We start from the raw sequence: 26,463 nt of genomic DNA, 5'->3' as shown, positions 1-26,463 counted from the left end.
TATAAAGCTATGGTGCTCCTTAAATTCTCCAAGGCTTTCAATCTTTTTTTTTAATTTTCACACCAAAGATATGTTTATTGATTCTTAGAAAAAAGGAGGGGGACAGAGAGATATAAAGAGAAACATCAACTGGTTGCCTACTGTACCTGCCCCAACCAGACTGAGGATTGAACCTGCAACCTAGGTATATGCCCTGACCAGGGATTGAACCCACAACCTTTTGGTGTACGGGACGACGCTCCAACCAACTGAGCCACTGGCCAGGGCAAGACTTCCGATCTTTGACGAGCTGTCATCACCACTCCTCAGGAGTCAGTGCGCCCCAGGAGCCTATTGTGTGCCTGGTGCCAGAATTGGGTGGGCAGTGGAGAGAGAAGAGGAGAAAGAGAGTGTCTCTGCTTGGGCGGAGTCTGGCTCACTCCGCACTCAAGAAGTACCTAGAAAAGGCTTTTCTTGTTGATGATGATGTTTATAAAAAGTCAAATAAGAATTAAGAGCAGAGAACAAAGATGAAGTCAAACATCAGAGCACTAAATAAACCCGAGTCTTAAATGTCTTGTCCTCTCCAGGTCTGGGGGACAAAGCCCAAAAGGGAGGGGCTTAGAAGGGATTTCCCTCAGAAAAGCTGGAGACATACTGAGGTCTGCAGCTGTACTCTCCAAGCCAAGCCTTCCTGAAAGACGCATGTGGAGTTGTGACGCAAACTGTGGCCTTGCTGTCCTGCTAGTCAAAGGGAGAGGAGGTGTGAGCCCGCCGTGTCCCTGGAACCATGTTCTGCCCTTTGGCACAGTGGGCATTTCCTGACTCAGTGAAGTCTCCACTTAAATCCTGTGTTAACAGATGGAAGGTCTAATATTTAGAGTCTCACCGTCTTTCAATACATCTTCAATCTAATGCTAAAACAAAGCAGGGAAAAGGGAGGAGTCGGGGTCATCCCCTTTTCCTCCCTCCTAAGGGCCTCACCCTTAGAAAATCATTTAGGGTACTCGGGGACCTGTTTCCCCACAGAGTATCATTCTCAGCTGTCGGCAATTTCCCCACCCATTAAAAATGCCATTTTACTTTTATTTACTTTTATTTTATTTTAGTGTTGAATGCACTCACTTTGTTTACATCTTCTTACAGTCCCCAGTATCACATCTGGTAAGAATCCTTATCGTCCGCCATCTTCACCAGAACTAGAAAATGACCTTCTAACACACAGTTCCTGAGGATCTAGGGCTGAGTGTGTAACGGGAGGGCACGGCTACTGCTGCGGCAGGAATCTCGCGTGTGAGTGTTAGATCAGCGAGGGCCTCGGAGGTGACCTAATCCAACTCCCTGTTACAGATCGAACTTGGAAACCAAACCTGAGCCGTGACTCACCCCAGTTTACACAATGAGGTGTTATAAAGCTCAGATGTTATTTTAATCTAAGATGTACATATAGATAATGTCAAACTGTTCAACCAGGTGTTTAAAGAAATAAAAAGCCATTTTCTGCCCTCCCTCCCTGCCCCCCGCCCCCAATTTCTCCTTCCACAGAGACAACCACTTTCAACTCTCCTAGCTGACGCTTGGGCACAAACCTGTGTCTTTCTAAATAACATGCATTTATTGTTCCTTTCTTGAAACTTTATTTTAGGCATTATCTAGTGGCCTCCCACTACCAAAGTGAGAATTCAGTTCTCTCCCCCCCTTCCGATCCCCCCATCCTCACTAGAGTTCAGTGTAATCTTGGTTAAGTGAATATACTTTGTATACATTATTATGACTGTGAAATACTACTTGGAATGAAGCCATGTGGTATGCTTTAATTACTTTTCCTTTTCTATACAAATTTCTTTGTTTTCTTTGCAGATAAGAATTATCTATTGGTTTTCCATGTAGACATTATTAATTCAACTTGAACTTTCTACAGATTGTCTGCCTCTCCCTTCAGGGTGTTTAGGTGCCGTAGCTATTCTGTCAAGTTCCTAGTCCTGGATACACTTCTCCCAGAGCCTTCTAAACTGCTCCAGCCTGAGTGGGTGTCCTTGGTGCCTGCTGCACAGCCGTCACCCTGGGACCTGCCTGCACTCTGGCCCTAGCACTCCTTTTCACCCCTCTCCTTCTCGGAACTCCTGTCTTTCCCTTCCTTGTCTCCTCCTTCTTGATAAACTTCCTCCGTGCGGTGAAGCACCCTCAGCAGTTTTCTGAGAAAGAATATGGGAAGTAAATCTTTGAGATCTTCTTTTTATATCTGAAATCATCTTTATCTTTCAAACTTGGTAAACAGTTTGGCTGGGTATAGAATACTGGATTGAAAACTAGTATTTCTCAGAATTTACTATTGTTCCCTTGCTTTCTAACTCCTGGTATTGCTATTAAGAAGGCTAAAACTATTTTGATTCTTGATCTTTTGTAAGCATATATTATAATTTCTGGGAGCTTGTTAATTCCTTAATGATATGGTATAGGCCTATTTTCATCCATTGCACTAGGCCCTGGATAAACCATTTTGATTTAAAAAGTTATGTCCTTTAGTTCTGGAAAATATTTCTTTAGCAATTCCTCCTCTCTTTTCTCATTCTGGAACTAGCATTCAGATATTGGATTAGTCAACCTGGGGTTCATAGTAGACTAACCTGGCTGACCACTTAGCTGGGGCACCTTGTCTGTCAGTGCATCTGTACCTTCCCTCTGAGAGTGCCCAAGTTACCCTGGAAGGCACTTCCAGGGTCCTGCCTGGAGAGAGAGGGCTTGGCAGCCCATATATCCGGAGTCCAGTGAGGGAGGAGGGTTGGAGGGCCCAGCTCCCAGAAAACGTGTGTTCATTTAATTGGCTTGTTTCCAGTTCTGTGCCCTGGTGCTGGTCCTGTCCCCCTGTTCTACCCTGGGTCTGGAGAACCTCTGTTTCTCTTCTCTAGAGAATTTTAATTCTCTAGAGAAGAGGGGGCACAGAAGGGGCTGTGCAGAGTAAAGAAGAAAATCTAGTGTATAATTGTTTTTCAACCAAATACCTTTATTTTGTCTCTCTCCACATCACTCTTACCACCAGAGGTGACTGTTGCTGCAAATTCCTGAGCTTTGGTGGGACAGAAGGTGGAAGATTCTGCTCCATAAATCTGATTGTCCTGTACTTCCCCATGGCTGGTTTAGGAATCGGCTCTTTTCTGGGTCTACTAAGTCATTTACCACTTATCCCTGTGCTCTCCAGCTTCCAAACTTCTGTTGCTATTGTTTCCTCTCTTGTTCTCCTCATGTTTGTATATTTAAGCCTTTGTGTATGATTCTGGGAAGAAAAGAAAAATAGTTGTGGGTACTTACGCTACCCTCTTTATCCAGAAGTCAATAAAATAATAATAATAACAATAACAACAAAAATAACCACCGTTCCCACTGCAACAGAAGCAGCAGCAACAACAGTGGCAGCAGCACCCTTGTTTAGCCTTTGTCATGAGCCAGACCAGCTCTGAGCACTGTGTGGTTAGTTTAGTCATCGCCGCACCCCCCTGTGGTAGATCCCCCTGTTATCCGGGATTTATGATCTTTCCAAAAAGGGAGATCCTGCCCAGTCCCACCCGATGGCTGCCACGGTCGGGTCACCCTGTCCCGCTGCTGCCAGCTACGGTTTCGCGTGGGAAGCAAAGCTGGACGTTGGAGATAGCACTGCGTTTGCAGTCAGGGAACTGGGGTGGAATCCTGGGCCTGCCTCATCTTTGTTGTTTTGGGGCGGGGGGGCGGGAGGTGCAAATACTCAAACTGTTTGAAATGTAGTTTCCTCATATTACCATGGGAATTAAAACACGAAGTTCCCCAGACTGTTTTGAGAATTACATGAGAAAACATTTGCAGAAGTGCCGGGTACAATCAATTGTGTCTGTTATAAATTGGCACAGTGAAATCCTAATCCCCGATACCTTAGAACCTAATCGTGCTGGGAGATTGGGCCTTTAAAGAGGTAAAAGGTAAAATAAGATCATGTGAGTAGGCCCTAAGCTAGTATGATGGGTATCCTCATAAAGAGAGATTAGGGCATAGAAATCTACTGAGGGGAGACGATATAAAGACACTGGGGAAAGACCCATTTACAAACCAAAAAGAGAGGCCTCAGGAGAAACCAAGCCTGCCAGCACCATGATCTAGAACTTCTAGTCTCCAGAACTGTGAGAGAATACATTTCTCTTGTGTAAGTCTCCAGTCTGTGGTGCTTTGTTCTGGCAGGAAACTAATACAGAGGACCCGGGTTCACAGCACAGCACTGAACCTTACTGCCACTTACTGATGGTATAGCCCTGGGCAAATGACTTCATCTCTCTGAGCCACAGTTTCCGTGTCTGTAAAGCAGAGCTCATAACAGATATTAAATAAAATAAGATGACCAGTTTGGGCATAAATTAAAAGATTTAAATAAGCTAATGGACATAGTAGGGCCCCAGGAAGTTGTTTGGGGCCCAGCAAGGCCTGAGGGAGGTATAGACACACCAGCAGTGATGACAGTGCAGCAACGCCCTGATCCGAGGTCCGCAGGGTGGTAGATGCGTGAGTCTCTGTCCACCGATCCGAGGGCAGCAGGGTGGTAGATACATGAGTCTCTGTCCAACAGCCATCTAGGGCAGGGCCCAGATTTCAGGGCCCGGCAGTATTCCAGAGAAGGGAGCCTCTCTTTGGCAGCAGGGCACCACCATGAGCACTTGGGGACCCTGGGACAGGGAAAGCAAGTGCTGGTCAGTGCGCATGGCAGTGGCCAGTGGGCTGAGACAGCTGGCAGATGTGCTTGCGTTGGAGAGTTGCAACGTCTGGCTTGGTGCCTCAGCCCCCCCGTTGGGCTCCCTTTGCATCTGTCCATCTTCACGAGCAGCACCCCCCCTCCACACCCAGTCCCTACACAACCTGTTTCCGCAAACAGGCTGACCTTAAAAATGTGCATTTTGGTAATGAGAGTCATTCTGTCCCTCCACCATGTTGTAGAACTGAAGGGCTTGTCCTCCTGGTAAAGGAACGCTAAATATTATCATGGGTTTTTCAGGAGTGGTCACTTTTTTGTGGGTCCAGTTTTACTTAGATGTGAGGCTGTTACCCCAAATTTTTTGTGGTGTTACCCACCAGGGACAGGGTGGGGTGAAGTTGGTGCGACATGACAAAGGGGAGGGGGGAGGGAGAGTGGAGACTAAGGTGGCTGGGATGAAAGAGGGGTTTACATTCCTCTGCGGAAGCCACGTATTGCCACCAGATTGGAAGTAGGATCCTGACTCCCACTGACACTGTAGGTTCAGTGCAAAGAGGAAGTCTGGGACCAGAGGGAAATTCCTGATTGAATTTGTTTGAGTGTTTCAGCTGGCAGTGTGTGTTCAAATGAAAAGTGCCCGGGAACCCTACTTTTGTGTCTCTCGTGACACCGTCCCTAGCGCTGGGAACGCAGCACGGTGGTTAAGGACCCCTGGGCTCCAACTCTGTCTCCACTGTTCTCAAGATACGTGATCTTGGGCAAGCAACTCACTTCCCTAAACCTCAGCTTCTTCATCTGAACAATGGGGATATTGCCTCCCCCTGGCAGATAGTGGGAGAGTCAAATACAGGTTAATGCATGTCAAGTAATTACTGTTGTGTCTGGTGCAGAGTAAGCGCTTGTTACATGTTAGCTTCCCACCGTTCTTCCCACCGCCATTGCTCCATGTCACAAATGGCTGAGTAGACAGTGGGTAAGACTCACTTTGCTCGTCTTGAAAATTTCTCCCCAAATGGATCCTGCCAGTTGGCACACTGGTGAAAACATTTTGTTAGGTTAAAGTCGTCCAAACAACAGCTAGTGTGAGGAGTTGGGTCCTGTCTTATGAAGGAAATTCAGCATCTGTGTATTAGCTTTTATTTTATGACTCTGTAGTGTTCTACAGGAAGTTGAAATCTTGGAACGTGTGTTAATGCAATGTATCTGAGGTAGAGCCTGAATTCCCATAGATGTTGTCATTTCTGTGTTATTTCTTCAATGCCTTTGGCTAGTGATTGCGCTACTAAAAAGGGGAATTGCCTGAGCCAACAGTGGGCAGCATGCCACATGTAAGCAGAGTCTGTGTGAGTGGCTGCGCTGGCCCCTCAGTCTCTGTGGGCCCTGGCTGAGCTCAAGATGGCTCGGGGTGGGCTTGGAGCAGAGTACCCCCTCGTGTGGAGGGCACAGGGGCCTCACTAGAATGGTTTTGCATCCTTCTTTGGTCACGTGGTAACCGGCTGACCATTCCTGCAGGTTAATGGTCATCAAACAAGGCGCTGGGGCACCTTCTCGCTCAGGACTCTGCGAGGACTCCACGTTGTCTCAGGACGACGTCGGGGCTCATCTGCCTCCCGCCCGAAGCCATCCCCAAGCTCGACCCACTCACTAGCTTTGCCTCGGGGACTTGCACACAAGTTTCTACACCCCTGTCTTCCCAAGTGCTTCCCCTGCTGACCTCCTTAAACCGGTTCTCGGGCCAGCCGGTGTCCTCCTCAACACAGGTGTACACAGTGTGCGTTTCTCACCTAGGTCCTGAACGTTGGCTGTCACAACATGACCTGTGCCTCTGCCCAGGAACACCGTGCCTTTTCCTGGAATGCCACACCTCCTTTTGCACTTTTTTTTGTTTCCAACTCTTCCCAGCCTTCAGATTCAGCTTCAGCTCATGTCCCTTGACCCTGTCAAGCAAGGTTTGTGTCCTCCTGCTGTTAGCATTGCATCTGCTAGATCATATCAGAGCATTCCTCACATAGTAGTGTAACTACTTCTTGGTTGGAAGTTCTTTCAGAGCTTTCTGGGATTATGCAAAACTTATGGTTTTACCCAATGGCTCTTGATTTCTTGGCCAACCTATTCAAATGTATCCAGAAACTACTTATGGGGAGGTAGAGGAATTTTCTAAGCGTGTTTGGCCACAAGATGTATTTTCAAATGCACTTCCTGCAGGACCCACACTGCCCTGAGCCAGTTCCGTGGGCCCCGCCCCAGTCCACGAGTCTTTTTACCCTGCACGGGGTCTCGTCGGTGAAGCATTGTCATGGGAACAACACGGGGCCAGAACTGGAATGAACCTCTGCCTCAGGCAAATTGCTTCTCTTCTCTGGACTCTGGTCCTTACATGACAGCTGGATTGGATGATCGGGCTCTGTGATCCCGAGATTTTAGGTCTGGGAATGCCTTGGACAGAATCTGAAAATGAACCTCTGAAATGGCCTCTCCAGATGACCTCAGTGGGGCTCTGGAGGGAAGGGAGTCCAAGGACCAGGAATGCCCAGTGCCCACTGGGAGGGTTCAGCGGTCCTGACCTGTGATTCCCACAATCCCCATGTTTCCTCAGAATGTGGGACTTCACCCACAGGTAGCCTGTGCTCTGTTCTCTGAGTGTCAGATTCCTGGAGGTGGGTTCCCCATCTGTGAAGTATGTACAGTCCTCCCTTTCGATCAGAACAAACAGCTTCAAGGCTCTGTTGTTGCCACGTTGCATGTTAATTCCTGTGGGGAGCAGAGCTCCGCCGAGGGGCCAGAACCCACCACACAGGCAAGAACTGCCTGGAAAGCAGGGCTGCTTGATTAGAGAGTCCTGGTCCCGTCGGGACGAAGACTCTCAGAGCCCCGGGTCAGAACCCTCTCACAGGTGGTGCATCTCTCAGAGGACATTCCCTCCCTTATTGGAAATCTGCTAGAGGAAAAGCCTTCATCCAAAAGAGATTTCTGTTCGGGCTTGTACCTTTTCTGGAGGAGCAACCAAGAAAAAGTCTCTGCTGTTTGGGGAGCAGTGCGTTTACACAGACGCTCATTTGTTCAGCCAACAGCGATGATTCAGCCCCATTAATGTGTGAGGGGTAGGCCTTCCAGATGCAATGAAAAGCAAAAGACACATATATTTTCTGCCCTCTTGGCTGTTTGGGTGGAATGGCAGACAATAAAGGAAGCAGTAACAATAAAAACTGATAAGGAGGATGACAGGGAAGAGGTAGGGTGCCAGAGAACCACACAGCAGAGATGCCTCCTCTAGTTGGAGAGAAACAAGAAAGGCTTTCTGGGGGAAGTGACCTCTCCCATGGAGGCCTGATGGGGTGAGTAGGAGTTGGCCCAAGTGAAAGGGCGTGGGAGAGTGTGCCAAGGAGTGGGAACAGGATGTTAGAGGGAAGCCAAATGGGTTTGTGGGCCTGAAGACTTTCTTCATGCCTGGAAACTCAAAATGCAAAGGGAGGCCCAGTGAGCAGCAAGGCATGAGGGAGACCAGGAACCCCATCCCGAGGGGCCATAGAATGACTGTCAAAAGTAATGTACGTTCACACGGATGTGATCCTGTGTGTGAGAACTGAGGAAGCGGGGCCTGCTGTTTAATAGAGTTTCAGAAGTGGGAGGAAATTTGGGGTCCAGCTACTCCAGTTCCATCACGTACAGATGAATAAACTGAAACTTAGAGAAGCTGCGTGACTTGCCCAAGGTCATTCAGTTTCTTAGCGACAGGAGCAGAACCATGAGTTGGGGCTCTGGTGTTTTGGGGTTTTTTTTTGTTTTCCTTTTTGCTGGTGTGTTAATGCACTGGCTGAACCAGCAGAAACACTTGGTTTATTGCTGATTTCCATGGTGTAAACATCTCCCCCCACGGCCATTTTCAAACTACCCGTGTTTGACAATCAGCTCACAAAATTCCTGAATATTGAACAATTGATCTGGACTGACAGCAGCACACCGAAGGGACAGCTGATTGCACATGTCTCTTCCCATGTCCGTGATCAGCCACATCCCACTGGTAGCTTGAAAGCGTCCTGGGGAGAAGGATTTCTACCATGGAAATCAGGAAGTGCTGCCGAGCGAGGTATGCTGCGCCTGGAGAGGGGTGGTTGAACATTGACCCGCCATGTCCTTATTTATTTCCTGCCTATTGGATCTATCACCAAAAGAGGGTGTTTGCCCATTTCTCCCTTGAGCTCAAAAAAACTTTTTCTAACAGCTTCATTGAAATATAATTCATATACCATACAATTCACCCATTGAAGCTATAGAATCATTGGTCTTTAGTATACTCACATAGTTGTGCAAAGATCGCCACAAATTTAGAATGTTTTTGTCACCCCCCAAGAAACTCCTTTCCTTTTTTTTTAATAGAGAATTTTTTTAAGATTTTATTTATTTATTTTTAGAGAGGGAAGGGAGGGAGGGGGAGAGAGAGAGAGAGAGAGAGAGAGAGAGAGAGAGAGAGAGAGAGAAACATCAATGTGCGGTTGCTGGGGGTTCTGGCCTGCAACCCAGGAATGTACCCTGGCTGGGAATCGAACCTGCGACACTTTGGTTCGCAGCCCGTGCTCAATCCACTGAGCTACGCCAGCCAGGGCTTGAAACTCTTTTCCTTTTAAAAATTACCCCCCTAACCCTCCCACCCTCACCCCCCAGCCCTCTCACCACCCCACTGCTCACCCCTAGACAACTGCCAACCTACTTTCTCCATCGTTTTGCCTATTCTGGACATTTCATGTAAATGGAACTGTACACTGTGGCCTTTCGTGTATGGCTTCTTTCATTCGGCATAATGCCGTCAAGGCTCATCCGTGCTGTAGCATGTACCAGTGCTGCATTCTTTTGAATGGCTGAATAATATTTCTGTGTATGGATCTGCCACATTTTCTTTATTCATTTATCAGCTGATAGACATTTTGGTCATTATCTGCTGCTGTAAATATCAGCATATAAGTTTTTTGAGTGGATGTGTATTTTCATTTATCTAGGTTATACACCTAGGAGCGGAATTGCTGGGTCAAACGGTAACTATGTTTAACTTACTGAGGATCTGCCAAGCTGTTTCCCATTACCCCCAGCAACACAGGAAGGGTTCAGTGTCTCCGTGTCCCTACCGATACTTGTTATTATCTGTCTTTTCAATTTTATATCCAAGTGGGTGTGATGTATATCCCTTTGCAGTCTTGTGTTCTCTCTGTTTTTACCTCTATTTTGATGCTCTGTTGTTAGGTGCATACGTGTTTAGGATTTTAAGTCACCTTGCAGAATTGACTCTCTTATTATTCCTGGTAATTTTACTTGTGAAATCTGATCATTTTACCTCTTTATTCCTGATCATTTTCACTTATGAAATCTGATTTATCTGAAAGTAATATACATATCCCAGCTTCCTTTTCATTGGTGTTAACACGGTATTTCTTCCTCTGTCCCTTTACATTGAATCTATCTGAATTTTTGTATTTAAAGTAGGTGTCTTCTATACAGCATATAATTGGGTCTTGATTGTTGTTTTCTAAATTCATTCTGACAGCTCTGCCTTTCACTGGTGTATTTAGACCATTCACATGCAAAGTGATTTGTGATGTTGCAGGACTAAGATCTGCTGTCTTTATCACTCTTTCCTGTTCATTATATTTGTCCTTTATTTCCTTTTTCCCTCCCTCTTTTTCAGTTGCTTTGGCATTAAAAAGAAAAACTGCTCATTTTGATTGTAAGATTCATCTTAACTGCAACATTGTTATTTAAAAGTGTCTTCTGGAATCTGTGAAACATGGTCACAGTCCCCTCACAGGGAGGTCATGAGGCTTCATCAGGACCGTGCAGCAGAGGGCTCAGCGCTGCGTTGGGTTTGGCGGTGAGCACTAGATACTAACCATTTCCATGATGACTGTATCGGTACTACCCAATTGCTGTGTGGACCTCACAGCTAACTTAGACACCCCATTTCTGCCATGGCGTCACAGTTGAGGATAACCAGTCTAAATACATAGGAATATAGTTCTGGACTGGGTGTGTGTTTGTTTGTTTGTTTTTGTGGTGATTTACTGCAAGTATGTCCTCTTAGCTGTCTGCTGTGTGGGCCACACTTAAATTCAGAACTCAGAGGTCATACAGCCCTGCGTTTGAATCCCAGACTTGTTGCTTACAATAAATACCTAGCCTTGGGGAAGTTTCTTTGCCTCTCTGAATCGCAGTTTCCTTACCTGTACAATGTATTTATACCTCCATCACAGAATGGGGTCAGGACCCAGCAGGAACCCCAGGCACAGTTATTAGATTTGTTATCAGCTGTCATCATGTCTCCTCTTCTAAACAAGATGCTTCCTGTGTGGCTCAGTCTCCCTTTTTGAGCTGGAAACCCCAGGCAGGAGTACTTCAGAGCTGATGAAGGCAGAGGGTGTATAGAAGAATTTAAACATTAGCAGGGGAAACGCCTTACTATAGGGATAAATTTCTCCAGGTAGACTTGGAGGTGGGGAAGGGGAGAGCTGCTCCCCGGCTGCCTCCTGTGGAGAGCTCCCTCTCAGCCCCGGGCAGGGCTCGCTCCAGGTCAGAGGAGCTTCCTGGCTGATGTGGGCACGGGGGCGACATGGCAGCAGCCACCCTTCGCACACCCACCACAAAGCAGTGACTCCTGACGGAATACCGGCTGCACACTCGTCCCGGCCGAGGTGGTCGTGGGGACCCCCGGTGGACGGGTGTGCTTTGTCTTGGCAGTTTTGTCCTCAGGAGTATTCTAGATAACTTATAGTTACTCCTTTTCTTTTAATTTCTTATTTACTTTTCCCTTGTATTTTTGTTGTCTGAATCTGCAGTTTGGGTTTAGTGGGAATGAATCACTGCCTCTCTCTTCACTCTCTGGACACATTTTTAGTGTCTCAACAACCACCAGGCTGGGTCCCCGGGCCCCGATGAGCAGGGAGGATGAACCTCCAGGAGAACCCTACAGAGCCTGGCCGTGCTTCCCAGAGGTAGCGGGCACGTCCAACAGCACGGAACTGAGCATGTGCAGAGCTGGCCTGCCTAAGAGAAGGTTTCTGTGGCTCAGTTTTCTATGGTCCAGGGGCTTTGGTCATGATTTTTCTGAGTCAGGGCTTCAATTTCCAGAGGCTGGACATCTACTGGCCAACATGGCCGAATATAACATTACCCTTCTGGAGTCCAAGGCTTCTAGAAGAATCTAAAACTCTTTCTTTCAAGAGAGCCCTTTTGCCATGCTTTATGATACTGTGAGAATTCTGTGATATGCTGACATGAATTTTCTAATTATAGCAAATTAGAGTAATTGTCTGGATGACTTAAGCCAAGAAAAGTACAGGATTTGGAGAAAAAGAATTTGAGGCCTTAATAATATGTATGTAGAGGTCCCTTTCCCCGAGATTATTTGTTCTAGAAGATCCCAGGAAACCCTGTCCTGTTGGCCTGGGCCGCAGCAGAAATGCAGGGACAGCTCCACGGAGCCGTCCAGCCCGTCCTGAGTAACACCCTCCACGCGAATGGCAGGCCTGGAGAAGTTCTCTGTCTGCTGTTCCTCCTCAACCATAATGGAGTTCAAGCCTCAGTCCTGGCACTAGAGGGTTATAGGTACTGACCAAAGTGGCAGGGAAATATTACTTCACAAGTTGTCCACTATCCAAAGCACAACAAAAGTTCCAAGCTTCGTCTGCCACCTTGAACTCTCATCACGGGGCCTTGCGGGCTTCCACAGACAGGGTCTGTTCCCAGACACTGCTTCCCATCCTCTCCAGGTCCCTGTGACTTACAGAAGTGATAGTTATTGGTGAGAGTCTCAAACCTAATTTATTTGTTGCACAAAGAAGTGCATATCTCATAAAGCCCAAGCCCGAAGTGAAAAATGTCCACCCAGTCTGTCTTGTCCAGAGACTTCAGCCACTGAACACACACATGGGAAAATGAGCTGAGGGGCGTGAGGAGCCCAGAAGCCTCACTTTTCTGCAGACTCCACAGCGTCCTCCCGTGGCAACCCTTTGCTGTCTGCGGGGCACGTCTGTGTGCAGACAACACAGTGTCTGACCATCAGTGAAGACAGAACTTTGCATGCATCAGGCCTGAGTCTAGAGCCCTCTGTGTTTGCATCAGTGCTTGCTTCAAAGTTCTTTTTGTGTGTTTGTCTGAATTGTAAATCAGCATTTTCAATGGCAGCAAGAGTCAGAGCTATAATTAGGACCTGCTTGGAATCAGACTTAGGCTTCTTCCCCATCTGTAATTAGCACCTCATCGCAGAAGGTACCCAGGGGAACTGGGGGCATGCAGCTCAGAGTTTTCCCATCATTTGTTGCCTTTTCTTTTGTCATTACACATGACTCTTTCTTACTTTTAGGAAGCAAAGGCCTAAAGTTACAGAGGGAGAGGTCTTGCTTTACAGTGTTCCGGGGGCAAGAAGATTGGGGGGAGATTTTCCCGAAAGGTGGAGGAGCACTTGCCCAGTGGCTTATGGGATGTCAGCGTGTAGGTAGGGATAGAGTGCTTGCCCCATCTTGAAATGTTTCACTTTTGTTAGTCTTGTCTCCCAACTAAATTGTTAGCCCTTACTTAGGGACCATACCTCTCCTCCTCTCACGTCCCCTGAGGTGCCCCGTGGGGCTGTGTATGAGATGAGCCTGCTTTGGGAAGAATGTCCCTGTGTGGCAGGTGAGCACGTTTCCACAGATGGAAAGCGTCCAGTGGGAATTGCCCTTTAGGACCTCCCAGAGAGCGGTGTGCACACATGGACATGAGCCACATGGTGACTGCAGCCCACAGGAGAAGCCTCAGGATTCTAATCGCAAACATCCCAGGAATCGAGCAATAAGCAGTTCGGTAACGGTGACCTGGGTGCTTCCATTCAAGTTTCAGATAAAATAAGATGATAAAAGAAAATGTGAAAGGAGATTGGAGAGCTGCAAGGATGATAACCTGGTCCATTGACATCTAGGAACAGTTATGAAGTCAGAGGCTGGGTTACCCCGGGTGTGTGTTCTTTCCTGCATCCCCTCCTTCTGCCCTTCACCGAAGCCAAGAGGCCCATGGGGTTTGCTCTGCGCTCAATAGAGTTAAGCCCACAGCCTCCATGTGCTTAACCACCTGAGTTTCTGGTCCATGTGTTTGTCCCTTTCCACTCGCTCTGTGGTTGGCCAGAGACAAGCATTTTAAAGTCACAAATAATGCTTTTTCTAAGAAGAATATCTGTTTAAAACAAAACAAAACAAACAAAAGCCTCCTGGAAAGCCAAGCTAGAGAAATGAGAGGATTAAAAACATCCTAGGTTGGAACTGGGGGAGGAGAAAGAGTAGTTCCTGAGAAGGTGCGTACCGCAGTAGCCGGGTTTGGAGAGGGGAAGACCGAACTGTGGGTAGCACAAAGACCTTTCCTTTGGACTTGACAAATTGGGGTGGTTTCTCTTGCCACTGTTTAAAGGGAAGCCAGTGGTACAGAAAATTATAGCTCAAATTTTGTATAATAAGAAACATGAAACAAAGGATTTTGTCTTTAATAGCCAAAAACACAATTTAATGTTTGAAGGAAAGTGGGGAAAAAACCAATTGACTATCACAAGTGCTGCAGAATCCTGTTGCGTGAGCCCTTCCAGAAAGCATGGGAGGGCACCAGTGGGCTGGGAGTTTCTCAGGTGTGCCATAAGGAAATAGACTGATTTTTATTTAAGTAAACATGCCAGAGTTTGTACAGCCAAACGAGTACTGTCATCTCCTTTACGAGAGTCCTGGCAGACTTTATTCTCAGGACGAAATACTGCTTTTACTTTGAACGTTTGTACACTCCTCTCAGGGCTTTTCTTTGGCTGGTCTCTCTCGTGTCTGATAGTCCTCTTTGGGGGTAAATCTGGTTTCTGAAACCATTTCAGATCAAAAGTAATGTGTGTATAGGTATAAAATGGAGAAACCCCGATTTTTCTAAGTGACTGTAAAGTGAAGGATTCTGAAAGAAATTCTGCAGGAGGTCCAGAGAGCAGGTGGGCAGAGGCAGCCGCCTCAGCACTTTCCACGGTGACTTCCGGGGAGCCTGGCACGCCGCAGCCCGGTGGGCGACTGCACACACCTGTGAGCCACGCACACCTGGCGCAGGTGGGCTCCCGGCACCGCACTCTAGTCAGTTCTTCCCTTCTGACCTTCAGTGTCCTCATTTCAAAAATACCTGTTATGAATATTAAATGGGGTAATGCTGGAAAACCACAGAGGAAGGGCTTAGTAATTGTTTATCATTGTTATTCTTTTATAATGCCTTAATGTGGAGCCTGGCATGTGGTAGGTAATCACTTAATATTGGTCGACTGGTTGCGAGGTTGATGCCGAGAATGTCAAGGCTTGACTTGAATGGAGATCTGTATTGGAAGGCTGGGGTCACCTGAGGTAACCGCAGGTGGACAAAGAAAACGTCTCTAATCCTTAATCTTGTAAAACAACTTCAGAGTGGCATTTATTTAGCTCAGGGATCCGCCCCAGCTCTAATAGTTGATGAAACCGACTCTTACATCCGACACTGGAACTAACACGAACAGCAGGAAGAAACGTTAAGTAGCATGGATAATTGGAGAAGAGACTGCCCGAGTCCAGTCACCCTGTGGGTACCACGCAGAGGCAAATGTGCTCAGGATGGTTTTGGGAAACTGTCAACTGGAGAAACTCCCCTGTGGCCCCGTCGTTTAAAACCATGAAGTAATTTGTTTGACTTGGGCATGAGAGGATCACCAAGAAGAAAAACCTACCCAAAACTCCCCAAACAAAGAGGAGTGGGCACTTGCGTAGGTATGGGGCAGGGTGGAGAAAGAGCAAATACCCAAGTTTGGCAGAAGTTCTCATCACCGTTTTTGTAATGATCTTAAATCGGTAAGGAAGGGTTTCACAGCTTTTCGGAAGGGCTGAAAGTGAAACTAGATACTGGCAACTGTGAAAACAGCGTGAGGGCTGCAAACACCAGTGCGGTAAACAAGATACTGAAAACGAGGGGGAAAGGCCGAGAGACACACAGGGCATACACCTTTCATGGAAAATCTCGAAGCAACAAAAAAAGGAAAATGGAGATGAGGCTACTTGATTATGACTGCATGCCAGTTGACTTCAGTGGGGAGCCTCCTAATGCTGCCTCCTAACCAAGGAAGACAAAGCAGGAGGAAATGGGCTTAAAGCCAAAGACACGGAAGGGGAGGCCTAAGGAAGAAGACCTTCTTGCCCTCGTTGGGGATAGAACATGAGAATGCAGACCCCTAGTGATGGACACAAGTAGCTGTGGGCCCTGGAGGTCTGGGTGTTGTCCTGCCCAGAGGTAGGCCCGGAGCACCAACCCTGGGGAACTTCTGAGAAAGGTGGTGTTTGGCCCCTGCCCCTCTCATTTGAACAACTTGATTGAATCTCAGCCTGGGGCAGGTGGAGCAAAAGTTCTTTCTTAGGGTGCCACACACTCCATGGGTGAGGATGGTGGGGGTCAGGGTGGGGGTTGTTTGGGGTCGTGGCCTCTGGGGAAGGAGAGCAGCAAGGGGCTCCTGGAGGTTTTCCTCCGGCTGGCTCCTGGGAAGTGTGGAGCCAACCCAGTAAAATTAGCAGGGAGCTAAGTAGGCAGATTGGTGGGTTTGGAGGCATAATTAGTCCTGTTTTTCTCTAGTCTTGACCCAGCTAGAGTTCACTGGGTATGTAATGGAAAAAAAACATCCAGCTTGATATAAAAATACAGGAAATGCCTGTAATCACTGCTGATTACAGTAGCAGCTTTCCTTCTGTTATTTTTGTGAAGGAGGAAAAAAACCCCAGGGTTTGTTAGGTTTGGTTTGGTTTTTCTTTTTTTTTTTTTCCTTTCCTAAATGGTAGAAACAATTTGGCCCGTTCTTTTTAGGGCATTCAGTGCTCTAGCTAAATGATGTCACTTAATCTTTATAATTGGGGGTGGGAGCGGGGGTCAGAAAACATTCAATTCTTATCGTAAATAAAATTCCCATAAGTATTAAATGCATTCAAGTGGTTCTAAAGATGATTTATTAGCTCAGGGGCTCATGTTTTCTGAATTCCTTTAATTTCTGATAGCTCTAGGATGAACAGGATGAGATTCATTTTTAGCTTAGTTCCTCCTTTTGCAGGGTGGTTTACGTTAGTTTAGGAGATGTAATACTGTTTCCAGTGACTTCTTTTCTCAGAAACTATTACCTCTTAGCAAGCGAAAACCCTCCTGCAACAAGACCTTCAAAACCAATGGACTTATAGACACACACGTTCCAGCAGCAGAAAGAGCTAGATTCTCACCCAGAGCTGGCAAGAAACACCCACCCCATCCTGTTAGTGGAATTCATTTAGTATGTCTTAATTTTGGTTTAGGATTGATTCTCAGTTCCTTTGCTGGAAGGTGGATAGAGCAGTTGGATTCTGTAGTTACACTGTGTCATTTAAAAGGCCACCTGGGAATTGGTTGGATTCTCCTGGCTTTCGGGTGGTGAGTTCCCTGGGAGTTTGCAAATAAGAGGCCCCTGGAGTGCTGCCCTGGATGTGCTGTGCTCTGCCTGCAGCCAAGAGGCTCCTTTGTGCTGAGGCTCCAGGAGATGTTGTCTTTCTGGACAATAGACTGAGTAGACTTCATTCCCAGCATGGAACTCAGGCCAAAAAAACAACAACAACAACAAAAGAATATGGTTCTTACGTGGCAACACTGTTTACAGGGAACATTACTGAATGTGGGTTCAGAACATTGTATCAGCCTCTTCACCTCTCAGAGATGAGATTGGACCAGGTGATTCTTGATGTTCTTCCAGCACGTGGTTCTCAACTGGTGGTGATTTTACCCAGGGGACATCTGGTAATGGCTACCAGGGGCGTCCAGCCCATAGCCCACAGGCTGCACGCAGCCCAGGATGGCTATGAATGCAGCCCAACACAAAAACATAAATTTACTTAAAACACTATAAGGTATTTTTTGTGGTTATGTGTCTCAATGTATTTAACGTGTGGCTCAGGGCAACCTTTCTTCTTCCAGTGTGGTCCAGATGCCAAAGGTTAGACACCTCTGGTAGAGGCATTTTCGGTTGTCCCAACTTTGGGGGGGGGGGCACTGCTGCTGGCAGCCAGCAGGTGGAGGCCAAGGGCACTGCTACACACCCTCTCTCTCTCACACTCACACACACACACACACACACACACACACACACAAACACCCCCTACGCATGCGCAGGACGCCCCCGCCTCCAACCACAAATTGTTCAACCCAAGATGTTCGTGGTGCCGAGGTTGAAAAACCCTGTCCTGGCTCTAAAGTTCTGTCATTATGCAACTGTAAGGCTTAGCGAGATTGTGTGTTAAGGTTTCCGCAGCCTAGATGGAATACCACCAGAACTGCCTTGCTTTCTGACCCCGAAGGGATCGGGTCAAGGTGGTGAAGGCTTTTTGAAGGTAGAGGAAGGCATAAACGAGAGACTTCCACTTGTCCTTCCTTTTTCTCTGCTCACAGTGTGACTTCTCAGATTGTACTGAAATTTCTTCCAAAAGATACCACTCATGTCTGAAAAACCAGAGGGGACCTAAATGTGACCCTCGTTCTTATGAATGTGTTACTGTCGGTTTCCCAGCGCTGGCCCTCGTGTGTGTGCACCAAGAACTTGCGGCAGCATCCTTTTGAGCTGCTTGGATCTACTCCCAAACTCAAACCACTTCTCCGCAGATTAGCATTATTTCAAACAAAACAATTTTACCCTCATAACTTGATCCAACCAGAGCACCTTTATATCACCCCACCCTTTCAGTGTCCTTAATGGGGAGGTTTCTGCCAGTAATGGTTTGGCGTTCTTGGGATTAAAAGGATTAAGAATACACAAGTAGACAGTTTTCGTTTCCACCCCAGTGCACCCACCGTAAAGTAGACATTGCAGTAAACATTACATTGCGTATGGCCTCGTGGGACCAGACGGCCTTGAGTGTCTGACAGCATGAGAGTGGTCCGAGGCGGCGCCAGCCCCGCGCCCTGGGACGGCTCCACCCTGCACACTGGAGAAGTCACCTGGTTCTGGTCTCTCTGATACCACAGTGCCCGGTACGTTCTCTCACTGCCTCTGACAACCATGGTGGGCACCTGCACATGCCTGCCCAGTCTGCGCAGCACAGCGATCAGGCTTCGAGATGGTACAATTGCCCGTAGGGTATTTACAGGACCTGGCAGGGTGGGGACTTGCAAGAGACGGCTGGAAAATGGTGGCCAACTTGTTGACGGAAGATTCTGGGTTGAAGGTGAGGCCCAACAATGTCAGTACAAGGTTCTCACAGGAGCAGGCATGGAGCACGTGTCAATGGGCACTTTGGACTGAAAGCAGACCAACATGCCAGCTCTGAACACATACCCCCGTGGGGGGTATGTGTTCACCTAAATACACACCATAAGTAACACGCACGGAGAACTCTGTACCAGGCTGAGGGTCTGATCACAGAGGAAAGGTGGCACTGTATGTCCAGCCAGTCAGCTCACTCATTTAACAAGACTCTCCTGAATTAGGGTTGCATGTAACTGAAAAGGAGCAAGCAGACCAAGGGCAAAGTCATTTATGCTTGCCCTCATTGTTTCTTTTCTGTTTTCCCTGTTTTTCTCCCTCCTTCTCTCCCTCCCTCCCTTTTTCTTTCTTTCTTATTGAGCCATAACAGGCCTACAGTGAAGTCCACAATTCTTAGATGTCCATGGAATTTTACTTGAATGTACACCTGTGTAATCCAGACCAAGACACAGACTACTCCAGTACCCCAGCAGACTCTCCTGTGCCCTTCTAGGCAGTGCAGAGCCCGCCCCCAGAGGTGACTGCCACCCTGACCCATAGACAAGTTTTACGTTTAGGTCTCTTTAAAGGACCTTGCTGGTGAAATACCCTAAATAGCCTTTTATTGTAGCCCTCTGATCTCGCCCAAGTCTGGGTTGATATGTGAAGCTCCCCACTTTGAAAATCGTAATAATTATCAAGGGGTCAAACTGTGCCTGGAAATACATATTTTTCCTACATACTGTCATTTAACCCTCAGGAACACAGCCTGTGAGGTAGACAGTCGTGTCCCCATTTTACAGAGGAAGAGACTGAGGCTTCACGCTGGGATACGGAGCAGGAAGGTCGCATCGCCAGGAAGTGAGGGAGCGGCACTAGAACCTGGCTCCGACGCCAGAGTGCACTTCCTGCCGCCCTGTGCCGACAAGTGTTTGCCGCCGTACACTCCGTCAGAGAGGCTGGCGAAGCCAAATTGGTTTTCATCTAAAATCGAGTTCAGTCCTCGCTAGTGAAGCTTGAGAAGAGATTCTAGAAAACTTGACAAGACCAACTGGCCATTGGTCACGGTGGCAATATTTGCTGCTCAGTGGTCATGGATTCTGGAACTCGCTGTGGAATGTATGTTTAAACTTTAGGAAGAAAGTTTACCCAAGTTCACTAGCAAAAATGTGCAAATACAAGGAAAGGAAAAGCCTGACAAAGGAAAACACTCGAGCTCTCCACCCCCTCCTTTGTGTGTGTCTACACTCTGTTGGAAGGAAACTCAGAACAACAAGATAAGCAGGTGAACACACTTTAATGTCCTAAACTGTCACCTCCAACTGCGGGACAGTTACTGGGGAGAAGTGAGACTGAAATGAGCTGCAGTGTGGTAATGAGAATACAAAAATTGGGGGAAAATCAAAAGTATTTATCAAAAGCTAGAAATTACTTTTATTGGGGGAAGGAATGACTTCACCTGTTGACTCTCAGAATCCTTAGGAATTCTGTTCTGTACCACATGGATCAGAAGCAGATGGAATGATTTTTGTTATATCATATCCTGTTCCTTCCTGACCCTCTTAAGGTGTTTGATGGGGAGGGACAGTGCTCTTCTAAGCACAAAGAAACTAAGTTACCAACAGTGAATGAGGAAGAAAATGTTTTATGAGGCACCTACTGGTGGAAACAGAGGCACACTCAAGGCATTGCTGGATTCAGGCACCTGGCGGTTGCCAGGGGGTTCACTGAGCCGTTAGTAGCTGGAAAAGCGGCTTTTAACTGTTTGCTTGTTCATGAAGGAATGCCAGTGTCCAGCGGTTTCCATTTCTAACCATATCAGTGTGGCTGCCCCCTGAGACTCTTAAGGAATATGAGTAGACAACCATCTTAGAATTTCCCTTTAAATAATAATCTAATCTAATCCATCGATATTAACATAATCAGGCCTATTCTCCGTTGAAAGCTTATTTGATCAATAACCTTGGTACTGCCATATAACTTTCTATTCATTCCCCAATCGGAGACCCCTACTTATATTTAAAAATGACCTTGTAAATCCATGGGCCTGCATTTCTGTTAGGGCTTCTGGGTAGAGGAAAGAGATCACACTCTTTGTACCCAGGACTTTTTTCGTTGGTCTCCCTCTGACAGACTAGACACTCCTCAAGGACAGGGAACAAGTCTTACATCTCTCTGAGCTCCCACTACATCTAGCAAAGATCTTTCACAGAGCCAGTGTGAGGAAGGATGGGAGAGGCTGTGTGGCATGTTTGTGCAATGGCAGGTGGCCCTGAACAACTATGATGATTTCGGGCAACCTCCACTTCATTGGTATGTTGAGTCTTGAACTTTTTTACGCAGAGTTAAGTCTGTTCTGGAAAAAGGGATTTCTGACTTGGACTGTCCCTTTGGGGCACAAATAAGATACTCGGGCAATAGCTTGCTGCGGGGTCATGCCGACGGCAGCCAGTAACTAACTGCCCAACACTCTCTCTCTGTAGCAGCTCCCCCAGCTCTTCATTGCCGTGCTTAGTCGCGCGTATGTGTATAAGCTTTTGAGAATTAGAATTCAATCAATTTACCATTACATTTATTTAAATATTAGTAGAAATGTCTTTGCAAAGGGTATTTGGGGAAATGAACTGATGGCCATTGCAATGGTTCATGCTTTCTGCACACCTCAGTCACCCAACTTTGGACAGAAAGGAAAAATAGCGTGGTCCCCATGCGAGGCTGACGAAGAGGATTGCTTGGTTCTGATGCAGGTTTCCTAGAGCCTTTTTCTACAGGCTTGCGTGAGAAATGGGGTAAAGCAAAACAGCAATTAGATTAGGACACATCTTGCTAACAGATGCACAAAACAAATCTAGATAAAGTGCAGATGTCACAGACACGGCTCGGCGCTCCGGCAGCCTGATGCGGAGGTGCATGCTGAGTGTGGTTTCCAGGCAAGGGGCCTGGCGGCAGGCAGCGGTGACTGGGCATTCAGTAAAAGTGTGCGTTTATGGGAATCAACTTGTCTGGAAAAGGAGAATCTTTTCCAAAGCCCGTATATCGGACTAGAGGTCGGCCTGTGCCGTGTGGGGCGTAAAGTGGGGAGGAGGGAGGGAGAGCCAGTTCCTGGATGTGGTTCACTGTGTCTAGTCAAGAAGCAAATGAAGTAGCCATCAATGTCATCCAGGCAAGTACAACTGACGGATGGAGTTTTCCACTTTTTAGTGTCTTTGAATAACTCCCTTCTCCTAAGTTCACACATGCCAATAAATGTAGACATTAAAAAAAAACATTAAAATACAGAGACACTTCGTAAGTCCATAGGTAAGGACTGTCTGAGACAAACAGATGTTCAGCCTATGGCAGTGAGTCATTCCTAATTCACCGTAGGATTAAATAAGCAGGAAAATCCAAGTCCATTCCTTATATGATTACTGCCATAACAAAATGGAGTGTGAATCAAAATTGGATTGTATGTGTCTTCATTTCATCCAAGTGAAGTACCTGTTTAAAATGATTAAAAATTATTTAAGGCAAGTTAATCTGTGCAAACAGCACAGCAGATGCAAGCAACAGGGCTGAGGCTGCCAAGCCGGGGCACTAATAGCCCAGCAGGTTGGTTCTTGTAGAGCGGGTGCAGGATTTGTGGCTTTATCAGATTGGCATCCAAGCTGTGGCACAGGCAACACTAAGTTTCCAGAAGAAAATTATTTAATGCGTCTTTCTTAAGCAAGTACTCCTGAGTGCCTGCTCTCGTGGAAGCTGAGCCCCTCAGCCCACAGAGAGCTCCCTGGGTCTCCCCTCCATGCCTGCGTTCATTCTCAGTCAGCCATCAGATACTCGCTAGGTGCCTCCTACGTCCCGTGTACAAGTCCCGTGGGAGTCCCTCTCTCCCCGCCCTCCATCCCCTCTCTGTGCATTTCACTGCTTAGTGGGGGAGACAGACAGATAAGTAAATGTCCGCATTTCATTGTTGTGAATATTATGGCAGGGATGGTCTGAGTGCCTTGGAACCCCATGGAAGGGGCACTAACCTAAGTGGGGGAGCCCATGAGAGCTCCTTGCAGAGAGGGATGGGAGCTGGCCAGTGAGGGGGGGCTGGGGAAGAAGAGTGTGGTAGGCAGAAAGAACAGTTTCTGCAAAAGCCCCAAAGTGAACACTTACTATTCATACCTTTTACTTGCCATTTATTATTTAAAAACATGTATTTCCCATTTTAATACCAGATTCAAAACTCTTTCCTGGTGGAAACTCTTTCTTAACATTTTCAGATCTCCCCCACAGAACCTAGCAGACGGATATGACTTGGGTAGACAAAGGTGCCTGCCCTTCCTGGAGCTGGCGGGGGGACAGTGGAAGAGCGCAGAGGCAGCAGGCGCTGGGCTGGGGAGAGGGGTGTCACTGAGGAAGACGGGTGAGGTGAGGAAGCACTCCAGATAGTGAAGTCACACCTCACTGATGCAGTTTTCTTTAAAGGTTTCTTCCCACTACAGTTGACATTCACTACTGCATTAGTTTCATGTGCACAGCATGGTGGTTAGATATTCATGTCGATTACGAAGGGATTCCCTGGTAAATCCAGCAACCACCCGGCATCACGCGCATCGATGACGATAGCATGCCTGTGTTTCCCGTGCCGTACTTCATGTTCCTGTGACTGCTCTGTAGCTGCCACTCCTGATCCCTTCAGCTGTTGTACCCGGCTCCCAACCCTACCCCCGTCTGGCAGCCATCAAAATGCTCTGTGTACCTCTGAGTCTGTTTCTGTTTTGATTGTTTTGTTTTTTAGATTTCACATATAAGTGAAATAATATGGTATTTGTATTTCTCTGACTTAATTCACTTAGCATAATACCCTTTAGGTCCACTTGTGTTGTTGCAAATGATAAGATTTCATTCTTTTTTTTAAAAAATGTGTGTGTTTGTTTTTAGAGTGGGGAAGGGAAGGAGAAATAGAGGGAAAGAAACATCAGTGTGAGAAAGAAACATCAATTGGTTGCCTCGCGTCTGCACCCTGACTGGGGATAGAACCTGCGACTCCAGCTTGTGCCCTGACTGGGAGTGTGCCCTGACAGCGACCTTTCGCTTTGCAGGATGATGCCCCACCCCCTGAACCAAATGGGTCAGGGCTCACTTTTTCTCACGCCGAGTCATATCCATTGTGTGTGTGTACCACGTCTTCTGTACCCAACCGTCCCTCAGTGCACTCTTGGGTTCCCTCTCTGTCTTGGCTGTTGTATACAAAATGTCCTTACTGGGCTCTTGTCTTGATGTAGGCTTGGTTTTAAGGTCCATTTCTGCCTGCTATAAATATTGCTACCCCAGGGTTTTTTTTCCATTTTCATGAAGCATCTTTATCCACCACTGTGACTCTCGGTCTGAGCGTCCGTGGATCCGAGGTGGGCCTCCTGGGGGCGGCACTGGTGCCGGTCTTGTTTCCCTCTCTACCTGGTCACTCTGGCTTTGGGCTGGAGTGTTTACTCCACTTACATTTAAAGTAATTATTGATAGGTGTGTAGTTATTGCCATCTTATTGTTCATATTTTTATCTTTCCCCCTTTCTCTTCTTCTTAAAGAAGTCCCTTTAACATTTCTTTTAGCACAGTTTTGGTGGTGGTTAACTCCTCTTGCTTTTTCTTCTCTGGGAACTTAGAGTTTTCTTAAGGCCCAGTGCTCAGGGACTTCTCTAGGAGCTCCTCTGAAACACGGGTGTTGTTGCTGAGCTTTAAAAATTGGAATCGGTTGTGCTATTTTAAGCCTCCCGACCCTTACCCTGGGAGGTGAGGGGCCAAGTCCAGAAATAGAACTGAGGCCCAGAAAGCGTGCTAACTGGGGCCTTCCAGGTTTGCTCAGCCCAACGTCATTGGGCCTTGCCCTTGAACATTTTGTCACGAGTGCTTTCTTCACACATCATGGAGACCCTGGGTTCTCAGAGTCCTTTCAACACGTTGTCCCTCAAAATGATGCCTCCAGGTTTAAGTAATATGTTTAATGTTTAATGTTTTCTCCTTTATTTCAAGTTGGAGTAGAAGAGCTATATAAACACATTTTTTTAAAAAAGATTTTATTTATTTCTTTTTAGAGACAGGAGAAGGGAGGCAGAAAAACGGGGAGAAACACTGATGTGTGAGAGATGCAGCAGTCAGTGCCCTGACTGGGAATGAAACAGGTGACCTTTGGGTTCACGCGCCAGCACTCAGTCCACTGAGCCACATCAGCCAGGGCTTTTTTGTATGTTTTAAGACAGCACTAAACCAGCCTCTGATCCCACCCTTTCACCTTCTGGATGTTCATGGGTCATGTCAATATACATCGGCTGGCACGGCCTGCCCCAGCCTTGTCTTAGAGTACCGAGGCCTAATGCAGTTGGTGTTGCTGGTTCTGCTGCCCTGGGCTGCTGTTCCCAGTGCTGGTCTCGTCCTCAGCCAGTGCTGTATGCATAGCAGGTGATCGGCAGGCACTTGCAGATGTGTGATGGCCGGCAGGGCCTCCCCACTCTCAAAATACACCAGCCAGGCTCCTGCGCCCCAAGTCTGTAAGCCTCTGACAGTGAGTGCTTGTCGTCATGGGCAGCCTGCTACCACTGGTGTACATGGAGTTTTTAGACTGGCCTGGGACCTGGGGTTCAGTCAGGGGTCTCAGTAGTAAGCCTACCTCTGGCTAACCTGCGTAGACAAGGAATTTGCTGAACTGAGATGGGACAGGTTGCAGACACAATGGGCCAGTTGAAAAATGAATAGGAAATTGTGTCCAGCTGAGGGGGCTGGACACAGCCATGCCTGCTACACGTAAGCATGGGACACCACAGCCTGGTCAGCTCACAGTCCCTTCACCTTCATGACCCTGCCTCGAAAGCCACGGGGAGTGTCAACGTGGCTGAGACTCGGTGTCTCATGTCCTTTCACAATTCACACATTGAGGTGCCCGCCTCACCTGTCCATGACAGCATCTGCTACAGTGGGAAATCAAGGTGAAATCAAAGTGGCAAGAGTACAGCCACCACCCTGTAGTTCTGCTTTACATGTCCCCGTCTGGTTTCCCTCCTGCTGGAAGTGGTTGTTTGCCATTGTGTCCTTCCTTATGGTGGCACTTGGAATGTGGTCAGTCTGAAGAAATAGCACACATTCAAGTGTGTTTATGTGGCAGAAAGTCACTTTGTTGCAGGTGAGGGAAGAGTGTGAAATCAGTGGTTTGAATGATCACGTTTGGAAACCGCTCACAAAGAGGAATTAGAACTGTTTGTCAAGTACCCACTCTGTGCTGGAACTGTAAGAAGTTCTTCACGTGTCATCTCACTTAAGCATCACAGTAAACCTTTGAAATGAGTGTCATTTTCCCCGTTTTACGGGTGAGGAGCCTGAGGCTCAGTGGCATTCAGTCACTGTACTCGCATCTCGTTCGTAAGTCAGAGTGGAGTAGTCTTCAGACTCGGCTCTGTGAGATGCCATAGTCTCCTGCTCCGGCTCAGGCATCGCAGCCTTACTCACCCCTATGTGACATCATGGAAAGTCCCTGTTTGGGGAAATGTTCCCCAATCCTTATGTCCTGGTCTTTACCC

The 26,463-nt window shown here is 47.3% G+C and overlaps 1 protein-coding gene across 1 annotated transcript in view; it reads left to right on the top strand.

Moving 5' to 3' along the window:
- The window catches only part of PRKCE (protein kinase C epsilon), a 471,868-nt gene that overhangs the window by 395,929 nt on the left and 49,476 nt on the right, over nucleotides 1–26,463 (top strand). The gene's annotated exons all lie outside the window — the stretch shown is intronic.

Source organism: Phyllostomus hastatus, unplaced genomic scaffold, assembly GCF_019186645.2.
Source record: "Phyllostomus hastatus isolate PE091 unplaced genomic scaffold, TTU_PhHast_1.1 phas_scaffold_78, whole genome shotgun sequence".
NCBI classification, from domain to species: domain Eukaryota; kingdom Metazoa; phylum Chordata; class Mammalia; order Chiroptera; family Phyllostomidae; genus Phyllostomus; species Phyllostomus hastatus.
This window is presented reverse-complemented; position numbering and strand designations above follow the sequence as displayed.